Raw genomic sequence first — 26,682 nt, 5'->3', positions numbered from 1 at the left:
ATCTCATTTTTTTTGCTGACTTAGAAGTCATATGTTTTTATTGACATTGTAAAATTAAGGAAGGGCCCAAAATCTTACTTCTGAGTAAATTACATTTTCATAAGTACAGCTGCCAATTTCCTCTTCTGCAAAGATTGCGTAATTTGAATAGTATCTATTTAAAATAGACTTCCTTTCACTGCCCTTTTTCGTGAAGCAGAAGCATGCATGCACTGTTTATTACTCTTTTAAACAGTTATGAAATAAATAGGGATAAAACTGACTCTGGTGGGATTCGAACCCACAACCTTTGAATATCTTTTTTACATTCACCTAGAAGTCCAATGCGCTATCCATTGCGCCACAGAGCCAATACGCTCTGATTAGGTGCAGAGATATTCTGAAATGAAATAATGTTGATCAGCTTTATAAAGTTCATTTGATACTATAACCATGGATTTATTTTGAATATTGAATTGGGGAAATTATATTCACCGTCTCAAGTTACATGATACCTTAGGTAAGTCTACGTACGACTTAAGTTTAGTCAAATGGCACATGATATATGAGGCAGATGTGCATTTCACAACTCCATGAAAGACGTTTTTGCAATTTTAGTAATGGAATATCTTATTCGTCATGCAGGGGAACACAAAAAGAGCATCCAATTAGAGTAATTTTTCTTTAAAGGAAGCAACCGCCTGAACAGGGACTTGAACCCTGGACCCTCAGATTAAAAGTCTGATGCTCTACCGACTAAGCTATCCAGGGTCTGCTATACTCTGTCTTAAAATCAGCTAAACAAATGTGGACGTACACTGACCTACACTCTATGTATTAATATGGTTACATATATTAGCAATCAAATTTGTAGAGTTTAATAACAAATTGATGTTTTAACCCCTTCCATGCTCATGACGAGCTCAGCTCTTCGTGCAGTACACTTGTCGTGTGCTTATGACGAGCTGAGCTCGTCATGAACAATGGATTTACAGATCATTCAGCACAGGAGGAACATCTCCTGTAGCATTGAAGGTGTTAAGCATTTGAAATTTCAGCAGCACACGTAATCCATTTTAAATCCTGAAATTTGGACTATCTCATTTTCGGCTGACTTAGAAATCATGTGTCTAAAATGACATTGTGAAATCAATAAAGTGCCAAATAGTATTACTACCTACTAAATTACATACATTTTCAGCAGTATCTTGGGGAATTTCCTCTTGGGCATAGATTATGCAATGTTTTCAAAGCAAACAGTCTCTGTTTAAGTAGACTTTCTTTCTCTGCCATTTTGGTAAATGTTTCTGGTGATGCAGACGCAGGCATTGCTTGTTACTGTTTCAATTAGTTATAAAATAAGAGGAGGGATAAAATTGACCCAGCTGGTGTTTGAACACAAAGCCTTTGAATGCTTTTGCTACATTCGTCTAGGACTCCAAGCCGCTATCCATTGCACTAGAGATCCGACCTGATTCAACACGGTGATCAGAGATTCACAAATAAAAAGATGACCTATCAGCAGTTGACCAACTTTATCAAGTTAATCAGACACTACCTTACATTTTGAACATTGAATTGGGTAAAAGATAATCAACAAACTACATGATACAGTTTGGGTAAGTCTTCTTAACCCTTGTCAAAGAATGTAGAAGACAGATGGGTATGTAATGACTTGATTAAGACTTTTTTGAAACATCTCTAATAGGACTCCCCATTCATTGGATCCTGAAAAGAGTATGCAATTGATATACCTTTTCTTTAACCAAGCCGCCTGAACAGGGACTTGAACCCTGGGCCCTCAGATTAAAAGTCTGATGCTCTCCCGACTGAGCTATCCAGGCTCAGAGAGGTCGCTCCACAAAATGACCTTATCAACATTTGGAGGTGTCCCAACTATCACTACGTTTCTTAAGATGGTTGCCGGTATTAAGTACTGAATACGCGGAATATAATAATGAATTGGTACTTCAAGCATTTGAAATCTCTTCAGTAAATTTAACCTTATTGTAAGTCCTGAAATTGCTACTATCTCAATTTTTTTTGCTGACTTAGAATTCATATGTTTTTATTGACATTGTAAAATTAAGGAAGGGCCCAAAATCTTACTTCTGAGTAAATTACATTTTCATAAGTACAGCTGCCAATTTCCTCTTCTGCAAAGATTGCGTAACTTGAATAGTATCTATTTAAAATAGACTTCCTTTCACTGCCCTTTTTGGTGAAGCAGAAGCATGTATGCACTGTTTATTACTCTTTTAAACAGTTATGAAATAAATAGGGATAAAACTGACTCTGGTGGGATTCGAACCCACAACCTTTGAATATCTTTTTTACATTCACCTAGAAGTCAAATGCGCTATCCATTGCGCCACAGAGCCAATACGCTCTGATGAGGTGCAGAGATATTCTGAAATGAAATAATGTTGATCAGCTTTATAAAGTTCATTTGATACTATAACCATGGATTTATTTTGAATATTGAATTGGGGAAATTATATTCACCGTCTCAAGTTACATGATACCTTAGGTAAATCTACGTACGACTTAAGTTTAGTCAAATGGCACATGATATATGAGGCAGATGTGCATTTCACAACTCCATGAAAGACGTTTTTGCAATTTTAGTAATGGAATATCTTATTCGTCATGCAGGGGAACACAAAAAGAGCATCCAATTAGAGTAATTTTTCTTTAAAGGAAGCACCCGCCTGAACAGGGACTTGAACCCTGGACCCTCAGATTAAAAGTCTGATGCTCTACCGACTGAGCTATCCAGACTCTGCTATACTCTGTCTTAAAATCAGCTAAACAAATGTGGACGTACACTGACCTACACTCTGTGTATTAATATGGTTACATATATTAGCAATCAAATTTGTAGAGTTTAATAACAAATTGATGTTTTAACCCCTTCCATGCTCATGACGAGCTCAGCTCGTCGTGCAGTACACTTGTCGTGTGCTTATGACGAGCTGAGCTCGTCATGAACAATGGATTTACAGATCATTCAGCACAGGAGGAAAATCTCCTGTAGCATTGAAGGTGTTAAGCATTTGAAATTTCAGCAGCACACGTAATCCATTTTAAATCCTGAAATTTGGACTATCTCATTTTCGGCTGACTTAGAAATCATGTGTCTAAAATGACATTGTGAAATCAATAAAGTGCCAAATAGTATTACTACCTACTAAATTACATACATTTTCAGCAGTATCTTGGGGAATTTCCTCTTGGGCATAGATTATGCAATGTTTTCAAAGCAAACAGTCTCTGTTTAAGTAGACTTTCTTTCTCTGCCATTTTGGTAAATGTTTCTGGTGATGCAGACGCAGGCATTGCTTGTTACTGTTTCAATTAGTTATAAAATAAGAGGAGGGATAAAATTGACCCAGCTGGTGTTTGAACACAAAGCCTTTGAATGCTTTTGCTACATTCATCTAGGACTCCAAGCCGCTATCCATTGCACTAGAGATCCGACCTGATTCAACACGGTGATCAGAGATTCACAAATAAAAAGATGACCTATCAGCTGTTGACCAACTTTATCAAGTTAATCGGACACTACCTTACATTTTGAACATTGAATTGGGTAAAAGATAATCAACATGTCAAACTACATGATACAGTTTGGGTAAGTCTTCTTAACCCTTGTCAAAGAATGTAGGAGACAGATGAGTATGTAATGACTTGATTAAGACTATTTTGAAACATCTCTAATAGGACTCCCCATTCATTGGATCCTGAAAAGAGTATGCAATTGATATACCTTTTCTTTAACCAAGCCGCCTGAACAGGGACTTGAACCCTGGGCCTTCAGATTAAAAGTCTGATGCTCTCCCGACTGAGCTATCCAGGCTCGGAGAGGTCTCTCCACAAAATGACCTTATCAACATTTAGAAGTGTCCCAACTATCACTACGTTTCTTAAGATGGTTGCCGGTATTAAGTACTGAATACGCGGAATATAATAATGAATTGGTACTTCAAGCATTTGAAATCTCTTCAGTAAATTTAACCTTATTGTAAGTCCTGAAATTGCTACTATCTCATTTTTTTTGCTGACTTAGAAGTCATATGTTTTTATTGACATTGTAAAATTAAGGAAGGGCCCAAAATCTTACTTCTGAGTAAATTACATTTTCATAAGTACAGCTGCCAATTTCCTCTTCTGCAAAGATTGCGTAATTTGAATAGTATCTATTTAAAATAGACTTCCTTTCACTGCCCTTTTTCGTGAAGCAGAAGCATGCATGCACTGTTTATTACTCTTTTAAACAGTTATGAAATAAATAGGGATAAAACTGACTCTGGTGGGATTCGAACCCACAACCTTTGAATATCTTTTTTACATTCACCTAGAAGTCCAATGCGCTATCCATTGCGCCACAGAGCCAATACGCTCTGATTAGGTGCAGAGATATTCTGAAATGAAATAATGTTGATCAGCTTTATAAAGTTCATTTGATACTATAACCATGGATTTATTTTGAATATTGAATTGGGGAAATTATATTCACCGTCTCAAGTTACATGATACCTTAGGTAAGTCTACGTACGACTTAAGTTTAGTCAAATGGCACATGATATATGAGGCAGATGTGCATTTCACAACTCCATGAAAGACGTTTTTGCAATTTTAGTAATGGAATATCTTATTCGTCATGCAGGGGAACACAAAAAGAGCATCCAATTAGAGTAATTTTTCTTTAAAGGAAGCAACCGCCTGAACAGGGACTTGAACCCTGGACCCTCAGATTAAAAGTCTGATGCTCTACCGACTAAGCTATCCAGGCTCTGCTATACTCTGTCTTAAAATCAGCTAAACAAATGTGGACGTACACTGACCTACACTCTATGTATTAATATGGTTACATATATTAGCAATCAAATTTGTAGAGTTTAATAACAAATTGATGTTTTAACCCCTTCCATGCTCATGACGAGCTCAGCTCTTCGTGCAGTACACTTGTCGTGTGCTTATGACGAGCTGAGCTCGTCATGAACAATGGATTTACAGATCATTCAGCACAGGAGGAACATCTCCTGTAGCATTGAAGGTGTTAAGCATTTGAAATTTCAGCAGCACACGTAATCCATTTTAAATCCTGAAATTTGGACTATCTCATTTTCGGCTGACTTAGAAATCATGTGTCTAAAATGACATTGTGAAATCAATAAAGTGCCAAATAGTATTACTACCTACTAAATTACATACATTTTCAGCAGTATCTTGGGGAATTTCCTCTTGGGCATAGATTATGCAATGTTTTCAAAGCAAACAGTCTCTGTTTAAGTAGACTTTCTTTCTCTGCCATTTTGGTAAATGTTTCTGGTGATGCAGACGCAGGCATTGCTTGTTACTGTTTCAATTAGTTATAAAATAAGAGGAGGGATAAAATTGACCCAGCTGGTGTTTGAACACAAAGCCTTTGAATGCTTTTGCTACATTCGTCTAGGACTCCAAGCCGCTATCCATTGCACTAGAGATCCGACCTGATTCAACACGGTGATCAGAGATTCACAAATAAAAAGATGACCTATCAGCTGTTGACCAACTTTATCAAGTTAATCGGACACTACCTTACATTTTGAACATTGAATTGGGTAAAAGATAATCAACAAACTACATGATACAGTTTGGGTAAGTCTTCTTAACCCTTGTCAAAGAATGTAGAAGACAGATGGGTATGTAATGACTTGATTAAGACTTTTTTGAAACATCTCTAATAGGACTCCCCATTCATTGGATCCTGAAAAGAGTATGCAATTGATATACCTTTTCTTTAACCAAGCCGCCTGAACAGGGACTTGAACCCTGGGCCCTCAGATTAAAAGTCTGATGCTCTCCCGACTGAGCTATCCAGGCTCAGAGAGGTCGCTCCACAAAATGACCTTATCAACATTTGGAGGTGTCCCAACTATCACTACGTTTCTTAAGATGGTTGCCGGTATTAAGTACTGAATACGCGGAATATAATAATGAATTGGTACTTCAAGCATTTGAAATCTCTTCAGTAAATTTAACCTTATTGTAAGTCCTGAAATTGCTACTATCTCAATTTTTTTTGCTGACTTAGAATTCATATGTTTTTATTGACATTGTAAAATTAAGGAAGGGCCCAAAATCTTACTTCTGAGTAAATTACATTTTCATAAGTACAGCTGCCAATTTCCTCTTCTGCAAAGATTGCGTAACTTGAATAGTATCTATTTAAAATAGACTTCCTTTCACTGCCCTTTTTGGTGAAGCAGAAGCATGTATGCACTGTTTATTACTCTTTTAAACAGTTATGAAATAAATAGGGATAAAACTGACTCTGGTGGGATTCGAACCCACAACCTTTGAATATCTTTTTTACATTCACCTAGAAGTCAAATGCGCTATCCATTGCGCCACAGAGCCAATACGCTCTGATGAGGTGCAGAGATATTCTGAAATGAAATAATGTTGATCAGCTTTATAAAGTTCATTTGATACTATAACCATGGATTTATTTTGAATATTGAATTGGGGAAATTATATTCACCGTCTCAAGTTACATGATACCTTAGGTAAATCTACGTACGACTTAAGTTTAGTCAAATGGCACATGATATATGAGGCAGATGTGCATTTCACAACTCCATGAAAGACGTTTTTGCAATTTTAGTAATGGAATATCTTATTCGTCATGCAGGGGAACACAAAAAGAGCATCCAATTAGAGTAATTTTTCTTTAAAGGAAGCACCCGCCTGAACAGGGACTTGAACCCTGGACCCTCAGATTAAAAGTCTGATGCTCTACCGACTGAGCTATCCAGACTCTGCTATACTCTGTCTTAAAATCAGCTAAACAAATGTGGACGTACACTGACCTACACTCTGTGTATTAATATGGTTACATATATTAGCAATCAAATTTGTAGAGTTTAATAACAAATTGATGTTTTAACCCCTTCCATGCTCATGACGAGCTCAGCTCGTCGTGCAGTACACTTGTCGTGTGCTTATGACGAGCTGAGCTCGTCATGAACAATGGATTTACAGATCATTCAGCACAGGAGGAAAATCTCCTGTAGCATTGAAGGTGTTAAGCATTTGAAATTTCAGCAGCACACGTAATCCATTTTAAATCCTGAAATTTGGACTATCTCATTTTCGGCTGACTTAGAAATCATGTGTCTAAAATGACATTGTGAAATCAATAAAGTGCCAAATACTATTACTACCTACTAAATTACATTTTCAGCAGTATCTTTGGGAATTTCCTCTTGGGCATAGATTATGCAATGTTTTCAAAGCAAACAGTCTCTGTTTAAGTAGACTTTCTTTCACTGCCATGTTGGTAAATGTTTCTGGTGATGCAGACGCAGGCATTGCTTGTTACTGTTTCAATTAGTTATAAAATAAGAGGAGGGATAAAATTGACCCAGCTGGTGTTTGAACACAAAGCCTTTGAATGCTTTTGCTACATTCGTCTAGGACTCCAAGCCGCTATCCATTGCACTAGAGATCCGACCTGATTCAACACGGTGATCAGAGATTCACAAATAAAAAGATGACCTATCAGCTGTTGACCAACTTTATCAAGTTAATCGGACACTACCTTACATTTTGAACATTGAATTGGGTAAAAGATAATCAACATGTCAAACTACATGATACAGTTTGGGTAAGTCTTCTTAACCCTTGTCAAAGAATGTAGAAGACAGATGGGTATGTAATGACTTGATTAAGACTATTTTGAAACATCTCTAATAGGACTCCCCATTCATTGGATCCTGAAAAGAGTATGCAATTGATATACCTTTTCTTTAACCAAGCCGCCTGAACAGGGACTTGAACCCTGGGCCTTCAGATTAAAAGTCTGATGCTCTCCCGACTGAGCTATCCAGGCTCGGAGAGGTCTCTCCACAAAATGACCTTATCAACATTTAGAAGTGTCCCAACTATCACTACGTTTCTTAAGATGGTTGCCGGTATTAAGTACTGAATACGCGGAATATAATAATGAATTGGTACTTCAAGCATTTGAAATCTCTTCAGTAAATTTAACCTTATTGTAAGTCCTGAAATTGCTACTATCTCATTTTTTTTGCTGACTTAGAAGTCATATGTTTTTATTGACATTGTAAAATTAAGGAAGGGCCCAAAATCTTACTTCTGAGTAAATTACATTTTCATAAGTACAGCTGCCAATTTCCTCTTCTGCAAAGATTGCGTAATTTGAATAGTATCTATTTAAAATAGACTTCCTTTCACTGCCCTTTTTCGTGAAGCAGAAGCATGCATGCACTGTTTATTACTCTTTTAAACAGTTATGAAATAAATAGGGATAAAACTGACTCTGGTGGGATTCGAACCCACAACCTTTGAATATCTTTTTTACATTCACCTAGAAGTCCAATGCGCTATCCATTGCGCCACAGAGCCAATACGCTCTGATTAGGTGCAGAGATATTCTGAAATGAAATAATGTTGATCAGCTTTATAAAGTTCATTTGATACTATAACCATGGATTTATTTTGAATATTGAATTGGGGAAATTATATTCACCGTCTCAAGTTACATGATACCTTAGGTAAGTCTACGTACGACTTAAGTTTAGTCAAATGGCACATGATATATGAGGCAGATGTGCATTTCACAACTCCATGAAAGACGTTTTTGCAATTTTAGTAATGGAATATCTTATTCGTCATGCAGGGGAACACAAAAAGAGCATCCAATTAGAGTAATTTTTCTTTAAAGGAAGCAACCGCCTGAACAGGGACTTGAACCCTGGACCCTCAGATTAAAAGTCTGATGCTCTACCGACTAAGCTATCCAGGCTCTGCTATACTCTGTCTTAAAATCAGCTAAACAAATGTGGACGTACACTGACCTACACTCTATGTATTAATATGGTTACATATATTAGCAATCAAATTTGTAGAGTTTAATAACAAATTGATGTTTTAACCCCTTCCATGCTCATGACGAGCTCAGCTCTTCGTGCAGTACACTTGTCGTGTGCTTATGACGAGCTGAGCTCGTCATGAACAATGGATTTACAGATCATTCAGCACAGGAGGAAAATCTCCTGTAGCATTGAAGGTGTTAAGCATTTGAAATTTCAGCAGCACACGTAATCCATTTTAAATCCTGAAATTTGGACTATCTCATTTTCGGCTGACTTAGAAATCATGTGTCTAAAATGACATTGTGAAATCAATAAAGTGCCAAATACTATTGCTACCTACTAAATTACATTTTCAGCAGTATCTTTGGGAATTTCCTCTCGGGCATAGATTATGCAATGTTTTCAAAGCAAACAGTCTCTGTTTAAGTAGACTTTCTTTCTCTGCCATTTTGGTAAATGTTTCTGGTGATGCAGACGCAGGCATTGCTTGTTACTGTTTCAATTAGTTATAAAATAAGAGGAGGGATAAAATTGACCCAGCTGGTGTTTGAACACAAAGCCTTTGAATGCTTTTGCTACATTCGTCTAGGACTCCAAGCCGCTATCCATTGCACTAGAGATCCGACCTGATTCAACACGGTGATCAGAGATTCACAAATAAAAAGATGACCTATCAGCTGTTGACCAACTTTATCAAGTTAATCGGACACTACCTTACATTTTGAACATTGAATTGGGTAAAAGATAATCAACAAACTACATGATACAGTTTGGGTAAGTCTTCTTAACCCTTGTCAAAGAATGTAGAAGACAGATGGGTATGTAATGACTTGATTAAGACTTTTTTGAAACATCTCTAATAGGACTCCCCATTCATTGGATCCTGAAAAGAGTATGCAATTGATATACCTTTTCTTTAACCAAGCCGCCTGAACAGGGACTTGAACCCTGGGCCCTCAGATTAAAAGTCTGATGCTCTCCCGACTGAGCTATCCAGGCTCAGAGAGGTCGCTCCACAAAATGACCTTATCAACATTTGGAGGTGTCCCAACTATCACTACGTTTCTTAAGATGGTTGCCGGTATTAAGTACTGAATACGCGGAATATAATAATGAATTGGTACTTCAAGCATTTGAAATCTCTTCAGTAAATTTAACCTTATTGTAAGTCCTGAAATTGCTACTATCTCAATTTTGTTTGCTGACTTAGAATTCATATGTTTTTATTGACATTGTAAAATTAAGGAAGGGCCCAAAATCTTACTTCTGAGTAAATTACATTTTCATAAGTACAGCTGCCAATTTCCTCTTCTGCAAAGATTGCGTAACTTGAATAGTATCTATTTAAAATAGACTTCCTTTCACTGCCCTTTTTGGTGAAGCAGAAGCATGTATGCACTGTTTATTACTCTTTTAAACAGTTATGAAATAAATAGGGATAAAACTGACTCTGGTGGGATTCGAACCCACAACCTTTGAATATCTTTTTTACATTCACCTAGAAGTCAAATGCGCTATCCATTGCGCCACAGAGCCAATACGCTCTGATGAGGTGGAGAGATATTCTGAAATGAAATAATGTTGATCAGCTTTATAAAGTTCATTTGATACTATAACCATGGATTTATTTTGAATATTGAATTGGGGAAATTATATTCACCGTCTCAAGTTACATGATACCTTAGGTAAATCTACGTACGACTTAAGTTTAGTCAAATGGCACATGATATATGAGGCAGATGTGCATTTCACAACTCCATGAAAGACGTTTTTGCAATTTTAGTAATGGAATATCTTATTCGTCATGCAGGGGAACACAAAAAGAGCATCCAATTAGAGTAATTTTTCTTTAAAGGAAGCAACCGCCTGAACAGGGACTTGAACCCTGGACCCTCAGATTAAAAGTCTGATGCTCTACCGACTGAGCTATCCAGGCTCTGCTATACTCTGTCTTAAAATCAGCTAAACAAATGTGGACGTACACTGACCTACACTCTATGTATTAATATGGTTACATATATTAGCAATCAAATTTGTAGAGTTTAATAACAAATTGATGTTTTAACCCCTTCCATGCTCATGACAAGCTCAGCTCTTCGTGCAGTACACTTGTCGTGTGCTTATGACGAGCTGAGCTCGTCATGAACAATGGATTTACAGATCATTCAGCACAGGAGGAAAATCTCCTGTAGCATTGAAGGTGTTAAGCATTTGAAATTTCAGCAGCACACGTAATCCATTTTAAATCCTGAAATTTGGACTATCTCATTTTCGGCTGACTTAGAAATCATGTGTCTAAAATGACATTGTGAAATCAATAAAGTGCCAAATACTATTACTACCTACTAAATTACATTTTCAGCAGTATCTTTGGGAATTTCCTCTTGGGCATAGATTATGCAATGTTTTCAAAGCAAACAGTCTCTGTTTAAGTAGACTTTCTTTCACTGCCATGTTGGTAAATGTTTCTGGTGATGCAGACGCAGGCATTGCTTGTTACTGTTTCAATTAGTTATAAAATAAGAGGAGGGATAAAATTGACCCAGCTGGTGTTTGAACACAAAGCCTTTGAATGCTTTTGCTACATTCGTCTAGGACTCCAAGCCGCTATCCATTGCACTAGAGATCCGACCTGATTCAACACAGTGATCAGAGATTCACAAATAAAAAGATGACCTATCAGCTGTTGACCAACTTTATCAAGTTAATCGGACACTACCTTACATTTTGAACATTGAATTGGGTAAAAGATAATCAACATGTCAAACTACATGATACAGTTTGGGTAAGTCTTCTTAACCCTTGTCAAAGAATGTAGAAGACAGATGGGTATGTAATGACTTGATTAAGACTATTTTGAAACATCTCTAATAGGACTCCCCATTCATTGGATCCTGAAAAGAGTATGCAATTGATATACCTTTTCTTTAACCAAGCCGCCTGAACAGGGACTTGAACCCTGGGCCTTCAGATTAAAAGTCTGATGCTCTCCCGACTGAGCTATCCAGGCTCGGAGAGGTCGCTCCACAAAATGACCTTATCAACATTTAGAAGTGTCCCAACTATCACTACGTTTCTTAAGATGGTTGCCGGTATTAAGTACTGAATACGCGGAATATAATAATGAATTGGTACTTCAAGCATTTGAAATCTCTTCAGTAAATTTAACCTTATTGTAAGTCCTGAAATTGCTACTATCTCATTTTTTTTGCTGACTTAGAAGTCATATGTTTTTATTGACATTGTAAAATTAAGGAAGGGCCCAAAATCTTACTTCTGAGTAAATTACATTTTCATAAGTACAGCTGCCAATTTCCTCTTCTGCAAAGATTGCGTAATTTGAATAGTATCTATTTAAAATAGACTTCCTTTCACTGCCCTTTTTCGTGAAGCAGAAGCATGCATGCACTGTTTATTACTCTTTTAAACAGTTATGAAATAAATAGGGATAAAACTGACTCTGGTGGGATTCGAACCCACAACCTTTGAATATCTTTTTTACATTCACCTAGAAGTCCAATGCGCTATCCATTGCGCCACAGAGCCAATACGCTCTGATGAGGTGCAGAGATATTCTGAAATGAAATAATGTTGATCAGCTTTATAAAGTTCATTTGATACTATAACCATGGATTTATTTTGAATATTGAATTGGGGAAATTATATTCACCGTCTCAAGTTACATGATACCTTAGGTAAGTCTACGTACGACTTAAGTTTAGTCAAATGGCACATGATATATGAGGCAGATGTGCATTTCACAACTCCATGAAAGACGTTTTTGCAATTTTAGTAATGGAATATCTTATTCGTCATGCAGGGGAACACAAAAAGAGCATCCAATTAGAGTAATTTTTCTTTAAAGGAAGCAACCGCCTGAACAGGGACTTGAACCCTGGACCCTCAGATTAAAAGACTGATGCTCTACCGACTAAGCTATCCAGGCTCTGCTATACTCTGTCTTAAAATCAGCTAAACAAATGTGGACGTACACTGACCTACACTCTATGTATTAATATGGTTACATATATTAGCAATCGAATTTGTAGAGTTTAATAACAAATTGATGTTTTAACCCCTTCCATGCTCATGACGAGCTCAGCTCTTCGTGCAGTACACTTGTCGTGTGCTTATGACGAGCTGAGCTCGTCATGAACAATGGATTTACAGATCATTCAGCACAGGAGGAAAATCTCCTGTAGCATTGAAGGTGTTAAGCATTTGAAATTTCAGCAGCACACGTAATCCATTTTAAATCCTGAAATTTGGACTATCTCATTTTCGGCTGACTTAGAAATCATGTGTCTAAAATGACATTGTGAAATCAATAAAGTGCCAAATACTATTACTACCTACTAAATTACATTTTCAGCAGTATCTTTGGGAATTTCCTCTTGGGCATAGATTATGCAATGTTTTCAAAGCAAACAGTCTCTGTTTAAGTAGACTTTCTTTCTCTGCCATTTTGGTAAATGTTTCTGGTGATGCAGACGCAGGCATTGCTTGTTACTGTTTCAATTAGTTATAAAATAAGAGGAGGGATAAAATTGACCCAGCTGGTGTTTGAACACAAAGCCTTTGAATGCTTTTGCTACATTCGTCTAGGACTCCAAGCCGCTATCCATTGCAATAGAGATCCGACCTGATTCAACACGGTGATCAGAGATTCACAAATAAAAAGATGACCTATCAGCTGTTGACCAACTTTATCAAGTTAATCGGACACTACCTTACATTTTGAACATTGAATTGGGTAAAAGATAATCAACAAACTACATGATACAGTTTGGGTAAGTCTTCTTAACCCTTGTCAAAGAATGTAGAAGACAGATGGGTATGTAATGACTTGATTAAGACTTTTTTGAAACATCTCTAATAGGACTCCCCATTCATTGGATCCTGAAAAGAGTATGCAATTGATATACCTTTTCTTTAACCAAGCCGCCTGAACAGGGACTTGAACCCTGGGCCCTCAGATTAAAAGTCTGATGCTCTCCCGACTGAGCTATCCAGGCTCAGAGAGGTCGCTCCACAAAATGACCTTATCAACATTTGGAGGTGTCCCAACTATCACTACGTTTCTTAAGATGGTTGCCGGTATTAAGTACTGAATACGCGGAATATAATAATGAATTGGTACTTCAAGCATTTGAAATCTCTTCAGTAAATTTAACCTTATTGTAAGTCCTGAAATTGCTACTATCTCAATTTTTTTTGCTGACTTAGAATTCATATGTTTTTATTGACATTGTAAAATTAAGGAAGGGCCCAAAATCTTACTTCTGAGTAAATTACATTTTCATAAGTACAGCTGCCAATTTCCTCTTCTGCAAAGATTGCGTAACTTGAATAGTATCTATTTAAAATAGACTTCCTTTCACTGCCCTTTTTGGTGAAGCAGAAGCATGTATGCACTGTTTATTACTCTTTTAAACAGTTATGAAATAAATAGGGATAAAACTGACTCTGGTGGGATTCGAACCCACAACCTTTGAATATCTTTTTTACATTCACCTAGAAGTCAAATGCGCTATCCATTGCGCCACAGAGCCAATACGCTCTGATGAGGTGCAGAGATATTCTGAAATGAAATAATGTTGATCAGCTTTATAAAGTTCATTTGATACTATAACCATGGATTTATTTTGAATATTGAATTGGGGAAATTATATTCACCGTCTCAAGTTACATGATACCTTAGGTAAATCTACGTACGACTTAAGTTTAGTCAAATGGCACATGATATATGAGGCAGATGTGCATTTCACAACTCCATGAAAGACGTTTTTGCAATTTTAGTAATGGAATATCTTATTCGTCATGCAGGGGAACACAAAAAGAACATCCAATTAGAGTAATTTTTCTTTAAAGGAAGCAACCGCCTGAACAGGGACTTGAACCCTGGACCCTCAGATTAAAAGTCTGATGCTCTACCGACTGAGCTATCCAGGCTCTGCTATACTCTGTCTTAAAATCAGCTAAACAAATGTGGACGTACACTGACCTACACTCTATGTATTAATATGGTTACATATATTAGCAATCAAATTTGTAGAGTTTAATAACAAATTGATGTTTTAACCCCTTCCATGCTCATGACGAGCTCAGCTCTTCGTGCAGTACACTTGTCGTGTGCTTATGACGAGCTGAGCTCGTCATGAACAATGGATTTACAGATCATTCAGCACAGGAGGAAAATCTCCTGTAGCATTGAAGGTGTTAAGCATTTGAAATTTCAGCAGCACACGTAATCCATTTTAAATCCTGAAATTTGTACTATCTCATTTTCGGCTGACTTAGAAATCATGTGTCTAAAATGACATTGTGAAATCAATAAAGTGCCAAATAGTATTACTACCTACTAAATTACATACATTTTCAGCAGTATCTTGGGGGATTTCCTCTTGGGCATAGATTATGCAATGTTTTCAAAGCAAACAGTCTCTGTTTAAGTAGACTTTCTTTCTCTGCCATTTTGGTAAATGTTTCTGGTGATGCAGACGCAGGCATTGCTTGTTACTGTTTCAATTAGTTATAAAATAAGAGGAGGGATAAAATTGACCCAGCTGGTGTTTGAACACAAAGCCTTTGAATGCTTTTGCTACATTCGTCTAGGACTCCAAGCCGCTATCCATTGCACTAGAGATCCGACTTGATTCAACACGGTGATCAGAGATTCACAAATAAAAAGATGACCTATCAGCTGTTGACCAACTTTATCAAGTTAATCGGACACTACCTTACATTTTGAACATTGAATTGGGTAAAAGATAATCAACAAACTACATGATACAGTTTGGGTAAGTCTTCTTAACCCTTGTCAAAGAATGTAGAAGACAGATGGGTATGTAATGACTTGATTAAGACTTTTTTGAAACATCACTAATAGGACTCCCCATTCATTGGATCCTGAAAAGAGTATGCAATTGATATACCTTTTCTTTAACCAAGCCGCCTGAACAGGGACTTGAACCCTGGGCCCTCAGATTAAAAGTCTGATGCTCTCCCGACTGAGCTATCCAGGCTCAGAGAGGTCGCTCCACAAAATGACCTTATCAACATTTGGAGGTGTCCCAACTATCACTACGTTTCTTAAGATGGTTGCCGGTATTAAGTACTGAATACGCGGAATATAATAATGAATTGGTACTTCAAGCATTTGAAATCTCTTCAGTAAATGTAACCTTATTGTAAGTCCTGAAATTGCTACTATCTCAATTTTTTTTGCTGACTTAGAATTCATATGTTTTTATTGACATTGTAAAATTAAGGAAGGGCCCAAAATCTTACTTCTGAGTAAATTACATTTTCATAAGTACAGCTGCCAATTTCCTCTTCTGCAAAGATTGCGTAATTTGAATAGTATCTATTTAAAATAGACTTCCTTTCACTGCCCTTTTTCGTGAAGCAGAAGCATGCATGCACTGTTTATTACTCTTTTAAACAGTTATGAAATAAATAGGGATAAAACTGACTCTGGTGGGATTCGAACCCACAACCTTTGAATATCTTTTTTACATTCACCTAGAAGTCCAATGCGCTATCCATTGCGCCACAGAGCCAATACGCTCTGATGAGGTGCAGAGATATTCTGAAATGAAATAATGTTGATCAGCTTTATAAAGTTCATTTGATACTATAACCATGGATTTATTTTGAATATTGAATTGGGGAAATTATATTCACCGTCTCAAGTTACATGATACCTTAGGTAAATCTACGTACGACTTAAGTTTAGTCAAATGGCACATGATATATGAGGCAGATGTGCATTTCACAACTCCATGAAAGACGTTTTTGCAATTTTAGTAATGGAATATCTTATTCGTCATGCAGGGGAACACAAAAAGAGCATCCAATTAGAGTAATTTTTCTTTAAAGGAAGCACCCGCCTGAACAGGGACTTGAACCCTGGACCCTCAGATTAAAAGTCTGATGCTCTACCGACTGAGCTATCCAGGCTCTGCTATACTCTGTCTTAAAATCAGCTAAACAAATGTGGACGTACACTGACCTACACTCTGTGTATTAATATGGTTACATATATTAGCAATCAAATTTGTAGAGTTTAATAACAAATTGATGTTTTAACCCCTTCCATGCTCATGACGAGCTCAGCTCGTCGTGCAGTACACTTGTCGTGTGCTTATGACGAGCTGAGCTCGTCATGAACAATGGATTTACAGATCATTCAGCACAGGAGGAAAATCTCCTGTAGCATTGAAGGTGTTAAGCATTTGAAATTTCAGCAGCACACGTAATCCATTTTAAATCCTGAAATTTGGACTATCTCATTTTCGGCTGACTTAGAAATCATGTGTCTAAAATGACATTGTGAAATCAATAAAGTGCCAAATACTATTACTACCTACTAAATTACATTTTCAGCAGTATCTTTGGGAATTTCCTCTTGGGCATAGATTATGCAATGTTTTCAAAGCAAACAGTCTCTGTTTAAGTAGACTTTCTTTCACTGCCATGTTGGTAAATGTTTCTGGTGATGCAGACGCAGGCATTGCTTGTTACTGTTTCAATTAGTTATAAAATAAGAGGAGGGATAAAATTGACCCAGCTGGTGTTTGAACACAAAGCCTTTGAATGCTTTTGCTACATTCGTCTAGGACTCCAAGCCGCTATCCATTGCACTAGAGATCCGACCTGATTCAACACGGTGATCAGAGATTCACAAATAAAAAGATGAGCTATCAGCTGTTGACCAACTTTATCAAGTTAATCGGACACTACCTTACATTTTGAACATTGAATTGGGTAAAAGATAATCAACAAACTACATGATACAGTTTGGGTAAGTCTTCTTAACCCTTGTCAAAGAATGTAGAAGACAGATGGGTATGTAATGACTTGATTAAGACTTTTTTGAAACATCTCTAATAGGACTCCCCATTCATTGGATCCTGAAAAGAGTATGCAATTGATATACCTTTTCTTTAACCAAGCCGCCTGAACAGGGACTTGAACCCTGGGCCCTCAGATTAAAAGTCTGATGCTCTCCCGACTGAGCTATCCAGGCTCGGAGAGGTCGCTCCACAAAATGACCTTATCAACATTTGGAAGTGTCCCAACTATCACTACGTTTCTTAAGATGGTTGCCGGTATTAAGTACTGAATACGCGGAATATAATAATGAATTGGTACTTCAAGCATTTGAAATCTCTTCAGTAAATTTAACCTTATTGTAAGTCCTGAAATTGCTACTATCTCATTTTTTTTGCTGACTTAGAAGTCATATGTTTTTATTGACATTGTGAAATTAAGGAAGGGCCCAAAATCTTACTTCTGAGTAAATTACATTTTCATAAGTACAGCTGCCAATTTCCTCTTCTGCAAAGATAGCGTAATTTGAATAGTATCTATTTAAAATAGACTTCCTTTCACTGCCCTTTTTCGTGAAGCAGAAGCATGCATGCACTGTTTATTACTCTTTTAAACAGTTATGAAATAAATAGGGATAAAACTGACTCTGGTGGGATTCGAACCCACAACCTTTGAATATCTTTTTTACATTCACCTAGAAGTCCAATGCGCTATCCATTGCGCCACAGAGCCAATACGCTCTGATTAGGTGCAGAGATATTCTGAAATGAAATAATGTTGATCAGCTTTATAAAGTTCATTTGATACTATAACCATGGATTTATTTTGAATATTGAATTGGGGAAATTATATTCACCGTCTCAAGTTACATGATACCTTAGGTAAGTCTACGTACGACTTAAGTTTAGTCAAATGGCACATGATATATGAGGCAGATGTGCATTTCACAACTCCATGAAAGACGTTTTTGCAATTTTAGTAATGGAATATCTTATTCGTCATGCAGGGGAACACAAAAAGAGCATCCAATTAGAGTAATTTTTCTTTAAAGGAAGCAACCGCCTGAACAGGGACTTGAACCCTGGACCCTCAGATTAAACGTCTGATGCTCTACCGACTGAGCTATCCAGGCTCTGCTATACTCTGTCTTAAAATCAGCTAAACAAATGTGGACGTACACTGACCTACACTCTATGTATTAATATGGTTACATATATTAGCAATCAAATTTGTAGAGTTTAATAACAAATTGATGTTTTAACCCCTTCCATGCTCATGACGAGCTCAGCTCTTGGTGCAGTACACTTGTCGTGTGCTTATGACGAGCTGAGCTCGTCATGAACAATGGATTTACAGATCATTCAGCACAGGAGGAAAATCTCCTGTAGCATTGAAGGTGTTAAGCATTTGAAATTTCAGCAGCACACGTAATCCATTTTAAATCCTGAAATTTGTACTATCTCATTTTCGGCTGACTTAGAAATCATGTGTCTAAAATGACATTGTGAAATCAATAAAGTGCCAAATACTATTACTACCTACTAAATTACATACATTTTCAGCAGTTTCTTTGGGAACTTCCTCTTGGGCATAGATTATGCAATGTTTTCAAAGCAAACAGTCTCTGTTTAAGTAGACTTTCTTTCACTGCCATTTTGGTAAATGTTTCTGGTGATGCAGACGCAGGCATTGCTTGTTACTGTTTCAATTAGTTATAAAATAAGAGGAGGGATAAAATTGACCCAGCTGGTGTTTGAACACAAAGCCTTTGAATGCTTTTGCTACATTCGTCTAGGACTCCAAGCCGCTATCCATTGCACTAGAGATCCGACCTGATTCAACACGGTGATCAGAGATTCACAAATAAAAAGATGACCTATCAGCTGTTGACCAACTTTATCAAGTTAATCGGACACTACCTTACATTTTGAACATTGAATTGGGTAAAAGATAATCAACAAACTACATGATACAGTTTGGGTAAGTCTTCTTAACCCTTGTCAAAGAATGTAGAAGACAGATGGGTATGTAATGACTTGATTAAGACTTTTTTGAAACATCTCTAATAGGACTCCCCATTCATTGGATCCTGAAAAGAGTATGCAATTGATATACCTTTTCTTTAACCAAGCCGCCTGAACAGGGACTTGAACCCTGGGCCCTCAGATTAAAAGTCTGTTGCTCTCCCGACTGAGCTATCCAGGCTCAGAGAGGTCGCTCCACAAAATGACCTTATCAACATTTGGAGGTGTCCCAACTATCACTACGTTTCTTAAGATGGTTGCCGGTATTAAGTACTGAATACGCGGAATATAATAATGAATTGGTACTTCAAGCATTTGAAATCTCTTCAGTAAATTTAACCTTATTGTAAGTCCTGAAATTGCTACTATCTCAATTTTTTTTGCTGACTTAGAATTCATATGTTTTTATTGACATTGTAAAATTAAGGAAGGGCCCAAAATCTTACTTCTGAGTAAATTACATTTTCATAAGTACAGCTGCCAATTTCCTCTTCTGCAAAGATTGCGTAACTTGAATAGTATCTATTTAAAATAGACTTCCTTTCACTGCCCTTTTTGGTGAAGCAGAAGCATGCATGCACTGTTTATTACTCTTTTAAACAGTTATGAAATAAATAGGGATAAAACTGACTCTGGTGGGATTCGAACCCACAACCTTTGAATATCTTTTTTACATTCACCTAGAAGTCCAATGCGCTATCCATTGCGCCACAGAGCCAATACGCTCTGATGAGGTGCAGAGATATTCTGAAATGAAATAATGTTGATCAGCTTTATAAAGTTCATTTGATACTATAACCATGGATTTATTTTGAATATTGAATTGGGGAAATTATATTCACCGTCTCAAGTTACATGATACCTTAGGTAAATCTACGTACGACTTAAGTTTAGTCAAATGGCACATGATATATGAGGCAGATGTGCATTTCACAACTCCAATGAAGACGTTTTTGCAATTTTAGTAATGGAATATCTTATTCGTCATGCAGGGGAACACAAAAAGAGCATCCAATTAGAGTAATTTTTCTTTAAAGGAAGCACCCGCCTGAACAGGGACTTGAACCCTGGACCCTCAGATTAAAAGTCTGATGCTCTACCGACTGAGCTATCCAGGCTCTGCTATACTCTGTCTTAAAATCAGCTAAACAAATGTGGACGTACACTGACCTACACTCTGTGTATTAATATGGTTACATATATTAGCAATCAAATTTGTAGAGTTTAATAACAAATTGATGTTTTAACCCCTTCCATGCTCATGACGAGCTCAGCTCGTCGTGCAGTACACTTGTCGTGTGCTTATGACGAGCTGAGCTCGTCATGAACAATGGATTTACAGATCATTCAGCACAGGAGGAAAATCTCCTGTAGCATTGAAGGTGTTAAGCATTTGAAATTTCAGCAGCACACGTAATCCATTTTAAATCCTGAAATTTGGACTATCTCATTTTCGGCTGACTTAGAAATCATGTGTCTAAAATGACATTGTGAAATCAATAAAGTGCCAAATACTATTACTACCTACTAAATTACATACATTTTCAGCAGTTTCTTTGGGAACTTCCTCTTGGGCATAGATTATGCAATGTTTTCAAAGCAAACAGTCTCTGTTTAAGTAGACTTTCTTTCACTGCCATTTTGGTAAATGTTTCTGGTGATGCAGACGCAGGCATTGCTTGTTACTGTTTCAATTAGTTATAAAATAAGAGGAGGGATAAAATTGACCCAGCTGGTGTTTGAACACAAAGCCTTTGAATGCTTTTGCTACATTCGTCTAGGACTCCAAGCCGCTATCCATTGCACTAGAGATCCGACCTGATTCAACACGGTGATCAGAGATTCACAAATAAAAAGATGACCTATCAGCTGTTGACCAACTTTATCAAGTTAATCGGACACTACCTTACATTTTGAACATTGAATTGGGTAAAAGATAATCAACAAACTACATGATACAGTTTGGGTAAGTCTTCTTAACCCTTGTCAAAGAATGTAGAAGACAGATGGGTATGTAATGACTTGATTAAGACTTTTTTGAAACATCTCTAATAGGACTCCCCATTCATTGGATCCTGAAAAGAGTATGCAATTGATATACCTTTTCTTTAACCAAGCCGCCTGAACAGGGACTTGAACCCTGGGCCCTCAGATTAAAAGTCTGTTGCTCTCCCGACTGAGCTATCCAGGCTCAGAGAGGTCGCTCCACAAAATGACCTTATCAACATTTGGAGGTGTCCCAACTATCACTACGTTTCTTAAGATGGTTGCCGGTATTAAGTACTGAATACGCGGAATATAATAATGAATTGGTACTTCAAGCATTTGAAATCTCTTCAGTAAATTTAACCTTATTGTAAGTCCTGAAATTGCTACTATCTCAATTTTTTTTGCTGACTTAGAATTCATATGTTTTTATTGACATTGTAAAATTAAGGAAGGGCCCAAAATCTTACTTCTGAGTAAATTACATTTTCATAAGTACAGCTGCCAATTTCCTCTTCTGCAAAGATTGCGTAACTTGAATAGTATCTATTTAAAATAGACTTCCTTTCACTGCCCTTTTTGGTGAAGCAGAAGCATGCATGCACTGTTTATTACTCTTTTAAACAGTTATGAAATAAATAGGGATAAAACTGACTCTGGTGGGATTCGAACCCACAACCTTTGAATATCTTTTTTACATTCACCTAGAAGTCCAATGCGCTATCCATTGCGCCACAGAGCCAATACGCTCTGATGAGGTGCAGAGATATTCTGAAATGAAATAATGTTGATCAGCTTTATAAAGTTCATTTGATACTATAACCATGGATTTATTTTGAATATTGAATTGGGGAAATTATATTCACCGTCTCAAGTTACATGATACCTTAGGTAAATCTACGTACGACTTAAGTTTAGTCAAATGGCACATGATATATGAGGCAGATGTGCATTTCACAACTCCAATGAAGACGTTTTTGCAATTTTAGTAATGGAATATCTTATTCGTCATGCAGGGGAACACAAAAAGAGCATCCAATTAGAGTAATTTTTCTTTAAAGGAAGCACCCGCCTGAACAGGGACTTGAACCCTGGACCCTCAGATTAAAAGTCTGATGCTCTACCGACTGAGCTATCCAGGCTCTGCTATACTCTGTCTTAAAATCAGCTAAACAAATGTGGACGTACACTGACCTACACTCTGTGTATTAATATGGTTACATATATTAGCAATCAAATTTGTAGAGTTTAATAACAAATTGATGTTTTAACCCCTTCCATGCTCATGACGAGCTCAGCTCGTCGTGCAGTACACTTGTCGTGTGCTTATGACGAGCTGAGCTCGTCATGAACAATGGATTTACAGATCATTCAGCACAGGAGGAAAATCTCCTGTAGCATTGAAGGTGTTAAGCATTTGAAATTTCAGCAGCACACGTAATCCATTTTAAATCCTGAAATTTGTACTATCTCATTTTCGGCTGACTTAGAAATCATGTGTCTAAAATGACCTTGTGAAATCAATAAAGTGCCAAATACTATTACTACCTACTAAATTACATACATTTTCAGCAGTTTCTTTGGGAACTTCCTCTTGGGCATAGATTATGCAATGTTTTCAAAGCAAACAGTCTCTGTTTAAGTAGACTTTCTTTCACTGCCATTTTGGTAAATGTTTCTGGTGATGCAGACGCAGGCATTGCTTGTTACTGTTTCAATTAGTTATAAAATAAGAGGAGGGATAAAATTGACCCAGCTGGTGTTTGAACACAAAGCCTTTGAATGCTTTTGCTACATTCGTCTAGGACTCCAAGCCGCTATCCATTGCACTAGAGATCCGACCTGATTCAACACGGTGATCAGAGATTCACAAATAAAAAGATGACCTATCAGCTGTTGACCAACTTTATCAAGTTAATCGGACACTACCTTACATTTTGAACATTGAATTGGGTAAAAGATAATCAACAAACTACATGATACAGTTTGGGTAAGTCTTCTTAACCCTTGTCAAAGAATGTAGAAGACAGATGGGTATGTAATGACTTGATTAAGACTTTTTTGAAACATCTCTAATAGGACTCCCCATTCATTGGATCCTGAAAAGAGTATGCAATTGATATACCTTTTCTTTAACCAAGCCGCCTGAACAGGGACTTGAACCCTGGGCCCTCAGATTAAAAGTCTGATGCTCTCCCGACTGAGCTATCCAGGCTCAGAGAGGTCGCTCCACAAAATGACCTTATCAACATTTGGAGGTGTCCCAACTATCACTACGTTTCTTAAGATGGTTGCCGGTATTAAGTACTGAATACGCGGAATATAATAATGAATTGGTACTTCAAGCATTTGAAATCTCTTCAGTAAATTTAACCTTATTGTAAGTCCTGAAATTGCTACTATCTCAATTTTTTTTGCTGACTTAGAATTCATATGTTTTTATTGACATTGTAAAATTAAGGAAGGGCCCAAAATCTTACTTCTGAGTAAATTACATTTTCATAAGTACAGCTGCCAATTTCCTCTTCTGCAAAGATTGCGTAACTTGAATAGTATCTATTTAAAATAGACTTCCTTTCACTGCCCTTTTTGGTGAAGCAGAAGCATGTATGCACTGTTTATTACTCTTTTAAACAGTTATGAAATAAATAGGGATAAAACTGACTCTGGTGGGATTCGAACCCACAACCTTTGAATATCTTTTTTACATTCACCTAGAAGTCAAATGCGCTATCCATTGCGCCACAGAGCCAATACGCTCTGATGAGGTGCAGAGATATTCTGAAATGAAATAATGTTGATCAGCTTTATAAAGTTCATTTGATACTATAACCATGGATTTATTTTGAATATTGAATTGGGGAAATTATATTCACCGTCTCAAGTTACATGATACCTTAGGTAAATCTACGTACGACTTAAGTTTAGTCAAATGGCACATGATATATGAGGCAGATGTGCATTTCACAACTCCATGAAAGACGTTTTTGCAATTTTAGTAATGGAATATCTTATTCGTCATGCAGGGGAACACAAAAAGAACATCCAATTAGAGTAATTTTTCTTTAAAGGAAGCAACCGCCTGAACAGGGACTTGAACCCTGGACCCTCAGATTAAAAGTCTGATGCTCTACCGACTGAGCTATCCAGGCTCTGCTATACTCTGTCTTAAAATCAGCTAAACAAATGTGGACGTACACTGACCTACACTCTATGTATTAATATGGTTACATATATTAGCAATCAAATTTGTAGAGTTTAATAACAAATTGATGTTTTAACCCCTTCCATGCTCATGACGAGCTCAGCTCTTCGTGCAGTACACTTGTCGTGTGCTTATGACGAGCTGAGCTCGTCATGAACAATGGATTTACAGATCATTCAGCACAGGAGGAAAATCTCCTGTAGCATTGAAGGTGTTAAGCATTTGAAATTTCAGCAGCACACGTAATCCATTTTAAATCCTGAAATTTGTACTATCTCATTTTCGGCTGACTTAGAAATCATGTGTCTAAAATGACATTGTGAAATCAATAAAGTGCCAAATAGTATTACTACCTACTAAATTACATACATTTTCAGCAGTATCTTGGGGAATTTCCTCTTGGGCATAGATTATGCAATGTTTTCAAAGCAAACAGTCTCTGTTTAAGTAGACTTTCTTTCTCTGCCATTTTGGTAAATGTTTCTGGTGATGCAGACGCAGGCATTGCTTGTTACTGTTTCAATTAGTTATAAAATAAGAGGAGGGATAAAATTGACCCAGCTGGTGTTTGAACACAAAGCCTTTGAATGCTTTTGCTACATTCGTCTAGGACTCCAAGCCGCTATCCATTGCACTAGAGATCCGACTTGATTCAACACGGTGATCAGAGATTCACAAATAAAAAGATGACCTATCAGCTGTTGACCAACTTTATCAAGTTAATCGGACACTACCTTACATTTTGAACATTGAATTGGGTAAAAGATAATCAACAAACTACATGATACAGTTTGGGTAAGTCTTCTTAACCCTTGTCAAAGAATGTAGAAGACAGATGGGTATGTAATGACTTGATTAAGACTTTTTTGAAACATCACTAATAGGACTCCCCATTCATTGGATCCTGAAAAGAGTATGCAATTGATATACCTTTTCTTTAACCAAGCCGCCTGAACAGGGACTTGAACCCTGGGCCCTCAGATTAAAAGTCTGATGCTCTCCCGACTGAGCTATCCAGGCTCAGAGAGGTCGCTCCACAAAATGACCTTATCAACATTTGGAGGTGTCCCAACTATCACTACGTTTCTTAAGATGGTTGCCGGTATTAAGTACTGAATACGCGGAATATAATAATGAATTGGTACTTCAAGCATTTGAAATCTCTTCAGTACATGTAACCTTATTGTAAGTCCTGAAATTGCTACTATCTCAATTTTTTTTGCTGACTTAGAATTCATATGTTTTTATTGACATTGTAAAATTAAGGAAGGGCCCAAAATCTTACTTCTGAGTAAATTACATTTTCATAAGTACAGCTGCCAATTTCCTCTTCTGCAAAGATTGCGTAATTTGAATAGTATCTATTTAAAATAGACTTCCTTTCACTGCCCTTTTTCGTGAAGCAGAAGCATGCATGCACTGTTTATTACTCTTTTAAACAGTTATGAAATAAATAGGGATAAAACTGACTCTGGTGGGATTCGAACCCACAACCTTTGAATATCTTTTTTACATTCACCTAGAAGTCCAATGCGCTATCCATTGCGCCACAGAGCCAATACGCTCTGATGAGGTGCAGAGATATTCTGAAATGAAATAATGTTGATCAGCTTTATAAAGTTCATTTGATACTATAACCATGGATTTATTTTGAATATTGAATTGGGGAAATTATATTCACCGTCTCAAGTTACATGATACCTTAGGTAAATCTACGTACGACTTAAGTTTAGTCAAATGGCACATGATATATGAGGCAGATGTGCAT

General features: G+C 37.0%; 25 non-coding genes across 25 annotated transcripts; all 25 read right to left on the bottom strand.

Moving 5' to 3' along the window:
• Positions 1–259: 259 nt before the first annotated feature.
• On the bottom strand, positions 260–350 carry TRNAR-UCU (transfer RNA arginine (anticodon UCU)). The gene is given in 2 exon segments: positions 260–295; positions 314–350. It is a non-coding gene; the product is annotated as a tRNA-Arg (tRNA).
• Positions 351–2,269: 1,919 nt separating this feature from the next.
• On the bottom strand, positions 2,270–2,360 carry TRNAR-UCU (transfer RNA arginine (anticodon UCU)). Its single transcript is given in 2 exon segments — positions 2,270–2,304; positions 2,324–2,360. It is a non-coding gene; the product is annotated as a tRNA-Arg (tRNA).
• Positions 2,361–3,765: 1,405 nt separating this feature from the next.
• TRNAK-UUU (transfer RNA lysine (anticodon UUU)) lies at positions 3,766–3,838 on the bottom strand. Its single transcript has one exon. It is a non-coding gene; the product is annotated as a tRNA-Lys (tRNA).
• A 445-nt stretch (positions 3,839–4,283) lies between these two features.
• Positions 4,284–4,374, bottom strand: TRNAR-UCU (transfer RNA arginine (anticodon UCU)). The gene is given in 2 exon segments: positions 4,284–4,319; positions 4,338–4,374. It is a non-coding gene; the product is annotated as a tRNA-Arg (tRNA).
• A 327-nt stretch (positions 4,375–4,701) lies between these two features.
• On the bottom strand, positions 4,702–4,774 carry TRNAK-UUU (transfer RNA lysine (anticodon UUU)). The gene has a single exon. It is a non-coding gene; the product is annotated as a tRNA-Lys (tRNA).
• A 1,519-nt stretch (positions 4,775–6,293) lies between these two features.
• TRNAR-UCU (transfer RNA arginine (anticodon UCU)) lies at positions 6,294–6,384 on the bottom strand. The gene is given in 2 exon segments: positions 6,294–6,328; positions 6,348–6,384. It is a non-coding gene; the product is annotated as a tRNA-Arg (tRNA).
• Positions 6,385–7,785: 1,401 nt separating this feature from the next.
• On the bottom strand, positions 7,786–7,858 carry TRNAK-UUU (transfer RNA lysine (anticodon UUU)). Its single transcript has one exon. It is a non-coding gene; the product is annotated as a tRNA-Lys (tRNA).
• Positions 7,859–8,303: 445 nt separating this feature from the next.
• TRNAR-UCU (transfer RNA arginine (anticodon UCU)) lies at positions 8,304–8,394 on the bottom strand. The gene is given in 2 exon segments: positions 8,304–8,339; positions 8,358–8,394. It is a non-coding gene; the product is annotated as a tRNA-Arg (tRNA).
• A 327-nt stretch (positions 8,395–8,721) lies between these two features.
• On the bottom strand, positions 8,722–8,794 carry TRNAK-UUU (transfer RNA lysine (anticodon UUU)). The gene has a single exon. It is a non-coding gene; the product is annotated as a tRNA-Lys (tRNA).
• A 1,515-nt stretch (positions 8,795–10,309) lies between these two features.
• Positions 10,310–10,400, bottom strand: TRNAR-UCU (transfer RNA arginine (anticodon UCU)). The gene is given in 2 exon segments: positions 10,310–10,344; positions 10,364–10,400. It is a non-coding gene; the product is annotated as a tRNA-Arg (tRNA).
• A 327-nt stretch (positions 10,401–10,727) lies between these two features.
• TRNAK-UUU (transfer RNA lysine (anticodon UUU)) lies at positions 10,728–10,800 on the bottom strand. The gene has a single exon. It is a non-coding gene; the product is annotated as a tRNA-Lys (tRNA).
• A 1,001-nt stretch (positions 10,801–11,801) lies between these two features.
• TRNAK-UUU (transfer RNA lysine (anticodon UUU)) lies at positions 11,802–11,874 on the bottom strand. The gene has a single exon. It is a non-coding gene; the product is annotated as a tRNA-Lys (tRNA).
• A 445-nt stretch (positions 11,875–12,319) lies between these two features.
• TRNAR-UCU (transfer RNA arginine (anticodon UCU)) lies at positions 12,320–12,410 on the bottom strand. Its single transcript is given in 2 exon segments — positions 12,320–12,355; positions 12,374–12,410. It is a non-coding gene; the product is annotated as a tRNA-Arg (tRNA).
• A 1,915-nt stretch (positions 12,411–14,325) lies between these two features.
• Positions 14,326–14,416, bottom strand: TRNAR-UCU (transfer RNA arginine (anticodon UCU)). The gene is given in 2 exon segments: positions 14,326–14,360; positions 14,380–14,416. It is a non-coding gene; the product is annotated as a tRNA-Arg (tRNA).
• Positions 14,417–14,743: 327 nt separating this feature from the next.
• On the bottom strand, positions 14,744–14,816 carry TRNAK-UUU (transfer RNA lysine (anticodon UUU)). The gene has a single exon. It is a non-coding gene; the product is annotated as a tRNA-Lys (tRNA).
• Positions 14,817–16,335: 1,519 nt separating this feature from the next.
• Positions 16,336–16,426, bottom strand: TRNAR-UCU (transfer RNA arginine (anticodon UCU)). The gene is given in 2 exon segments: positions 16,336–16,371; positions 16,390–16,426. It is a non-coding gene; the product is annotated as a tRNA-Arg (tRNA).
• A 327-nt stretch (positions 16,427–16,753) lies between these two features.
• TRNAK-UUU (transfer RNA lysine (anticodon UUU)) lies at positions 16,754–16,826 on the bottom strand. Its single transcript has one exon. It is a non-coding gene; the product is annotated as a tRNA-Lys (tRNA).
• Positions 16,827–18,340: 1,514 nt separating this feature from the next.
• Positions 18,341–18,431, bottom strand: TRNAR-UCU (transfer RNA arginine (anticodon UCU)). Its single transcript is given in 2 exon segments — positions 18,341–18,376; positions 18,395–18,431. It is a non-coding gene; the product is annotated as a tRNA-Arg (tRNA).
• A 1,919-nt stretch (positions 18,432–20,350) lies between these two features.
• TRNAR-UCU (transfer RNA arginine (anticodon UCU)) lies at positions 20,351–20,441 on the bottom strand. Its single transcript is given in 2 exon segments — positions 20,351–20,386; positions 20,405–20,441. It is a non-coding gene; the product is annotated as a tRNA-Arg (tRNA).
• A 327-nt stretch (positions 20,442–20,768) lies between these two features.
• Positions 20,769–20,841, bottom strand: TRNAK-UUU (transfer RNA lysine (anticodon UUU)). The gene has a single exon. It is a non-coding gene; the product is annotated as a tRNA-Lys (tRNA).
• A 1,519-nt stretch (positions 20,842–22,360) lies between these two features.
• TRNAR-UCU (transfer RNA arginine (anticodon UCU)) lies at positions 22,361–22,451 on the bottom strand. Its single transcript is given in 2 exon segments — positions 22,361–22,396; positions 22,415–22,451. It is a non-coding gene; the product is annotated as a tRNA-Arg (tRNA).
• A 327-nt stretch (positions 22,452–22,778) lies between these two features.
• TRNAK-UUU (transfer RNA lysine (anticodon UUU)) lies at positions 22,779–22,851 on the bottom strand. The gene has a single exon. It is a non-coding gene; the product is annotated as a tRNA-Lys (tRNA).
• A 1,519-nt stretch (positions 22,852–24,370) lies between these two features.
• Positions 24,371–24,461, bottom strand: TRNAR-UCU (transfer RNA arginine (anticodon UCU)). Its single transcript is given in 2 exon segments — positions 24,371–24,405; positions 24,425–24,461. It is a non-coding gene; the product is annotated as a tRNA-Arg (tRNA).
• Positions 24,462–24,788: 327 nt separating this feature from the next.
• TRNAK-UUU (transfer RNA lysine (anticodon UUU)) lies at positions 24,789–24,861 on the bottom strand. The gene has a single exon. It is a non-coding gene; the product is annotated as a tRNA-Lys (tRNA).
• Positions 24,862–26,380: 1,519 nt separating this feature from the next.
• On the bottom strand, positions 26,381–26,471 carry TRNAR-UCU (transfer RNA arginine (anticodon UCU)). Its single transcript is given in 2 exon segments — positions 26,381–26,416; positions 26,435–26,471. It is a non-coding gene; the product is annotated as a tRNA-Arg (tRNA).
• Positions 26,472–26,682: the final 211 nt, after the last annotated feature.

Source organism: Lissotriton helveticus, chromosome 1_1 (assembly GCF_964261635.1).
Source record: "Lissotriton helveticus chromosome 1_1, aLisHel1.1, whole genome shotgun sequence".
Taxonomy (NCBI): Eukaryota; Metazoa; Chordata; class Amphibia; order Caudata; family Salamandridae; genus Lissotriton; species Lissotriton helveticus.
The sequence above is the reverse complement of the archived record's forward strand: the minus strand, read 5'-3'. Positions and strand labels throughout refer to the sequence as shown.